The 2,531-nt window shown below is 33.7% G+C and overlaps 1 non-coding gene across 1 annotated transcript; it reads left to right on the forward strand.

Annotated features, from left to right (window-relative positions):
* Window positions 1–2,096: 2,096 nt before the first annotated feature.
* Window positions 2,097–2,170, forward strand: Trnas-gga. The gene has a single exon. It is a non-coding gene; the product is annotated as a tRNA-Ser (tRNA).
* Window positions 2,171–2,531: the final 361 nt, after the last annotated feature.

Here is a 2,531-nt window from a genome sequence, read left to right on the forward strand (position 1 = left end):
TTTGGTGTTTGCTAAGTATGTTATAATATACTATGAACACTTTAAGGATACGTTATATATGCGTTAATCGTAAGAATATCGTTGGAGTCATTGGGAATCGCCGCGTGCCGCTCGATCGTCAGGTTAAGCACAACACTTTTAACGGAGTCAGGACAGAATGGTGACCGGTGGTATACCGCTTGGGATTGAAATTATCGCAGAAGGATTCACGAAAGTTTGGAATATATTTAACAACCTTCGATATCTAGTAGTTTATGAGAAATGAGAAAATTAGAAATATATAAGTATATTTTTCTAAACATGATGATTTTCTCATTTTTTACCTTCGCATAATAATTCTCAGTATTTCATTACTATTAATATTCAACAGTGATTTTATTATCAGTATTCACCAGAAATTAAGTACTGGCCAAAAAATTACTGAATTATTGGTAATATTTAATCACTAATAATTTTTCAGTATTTCTTAGTATGATATTTCTATAAGGGATATACGTGATGTACTGAAACCTTTCCGTTTTCATTCCGTTCTGAGACTGCCGACATCGCTGCGAACGTTCGCACGACATTCGCAGCGAAATTCTATAGTAGCTGCTACCCCAGACATAGGGACGTACTCAGAACGTACTCAGTCGATCGCAGTACATATGAGAACATTCTGAGATGATCGCAATATACGCATTGCGATCTACTCAGAACGTCCCCGTGTTGTTAGGGACATCCCCATACCCAAGTAGAACAAGCGAACGCAATGACGCCAAAATGGGTAAAAAAAATGACCGAATCGTGATTGAAAAGTGAATTTTTCAGTCATTTTCTCATTTTGACATTATGTTGACATCAATGTGATTTGATGTTCTGGACAATACAGCTTTTATTATAATAGAAGAGCACCTCAATAGCGTAAGTTGCAATTGACTGCAAATACAGATTCTATTGGCTACAGATTATAATGATTCATTACACTACAGATTTAATAATTCATCAAATCATACTATGCCCATCTATGTAGTCTACGTAAATTACGTAAATTCGACGTGTATATAACGTAATAAAAAAATTTTACTATAAAAATTTTAAGACCGAAATGGAATGTGCGGTATTTCGTAGACCTCACTTTATTAGTTAAGGTTTAAATTAACAATAAATATATGAAAAATATAATTTTTATTAAAATTAAATCATAAAAAATTATTTTACTGCTTTAATTGCAATATATATATAGAAAATATAAGACGTTTATCGATTGAAGAAGTAGTGTAGTGTCTAAAGCAATAGGTTCATAATCCAAAAGTGCTTCAGGTCCAAGTTCGAATCCCAGTGTTAGTGAGAATTTTTAAGTGTGATATAACATTTGGAATCAAGTAATCTTAAATTTCAAATAAAATCAGCAAACGCTGACTAGTTCTTTATTTTAACCAATTTGCTAATATTTGTAAAAAAGTAAAACTGTTTGCGCTTTTTTCTTTGTACATTCTATGAATATTCCGGAATATTTTGGAATATTCTTGGAATGTTAATTTTAGATTCTAGGAACATTTTATAAATATTCCAGGAATATCTAATTTTTACTGAGAAAATGCCCATCCACGTGATTCATATAAATTACGTGGATTCGACGTGGATATCTGTTTTCTTTTCCACGTGGATTCTAGTATCGGATAATCCACTCGATGTTCCCACGTGTATGTCGACATCGATGATCCACGTGATAGCGACGTGGATTCTACGTACCTGTTTTTGTCGGGTAGACGTCTTAAAGATGTCATTAAGACGTTCCGAAATAATAGAACGCTCCTTTATAGAGTTAACTAATAGTGAAATATTAATGGCACATAAGGAGCTAGCACGGATGTCTTAGTGCTATTAAATACTAATATAATTTTAATATTAATATGATTGTGGGAAGATAAAAATGTCTAGTATGTCAAACGCACATATCGAAATTTTCTCTTCGACTAACGTACGAGAATCAACCTTCCATACTTAGACCGATCTTTGAGTCCCAAATTTAAATATATATTTTAATTAAAATCCCTCTCTCACCTTACATCTTAGAGAATTTATAAACATTGTGTTGCGAGATTACTGTCGAAGCCTCGGTGGCCGAATGGAAAGGCGTCCCGCCCGGAAAGTGGGGAGGTTCCAGGTTCGAGTCCTGGCGGAGGCAGTTTTTTCGCAACATATATAAAAAAGGAATCTATTTGAGTCTTCAGTTTAATGGGGGTTTGGGATTTTAATTAAAATATATATTTAAATTTGGGACTCAAGGATCGGTCTAAGTATGGAAGGTTGATTCTCCGCGTACGTTAGTCGAAGAGAAAATTTCGATATGTGCGTTTGACATACTGGACATTTTTATCCTCCTACAATCATATTAATATTAAAATTATATTAGTATTTAATAGCACTAAGACATCCGTGCTAGCTCCTTATGTGCCATTAATATTTCACTATTAGTTAACTCTATAAAGGAGCGTTCTATTATTTCGGAACGTCTTAATGACATCTTTAAGACGTCTACCCGACAA

The sequence above is a fragment of the Odontomachus brunneus genome, unplaced genomic scaffold (genome assembly GCF_010583005.1).
Source record: "Odontomachus brunneus isolate Ranch 3 - 2012 unplaced genomic scaffold, Obru_v1 Obru_scaffold_187, whole genome shotgun sequence".
Taxonomy (NCBI): Eukaryota; Metazoa; Arthropoda; class Insecta; order Hymenoptera; family Formicidae; genus Odontomachus; species Odontomachus brunneus.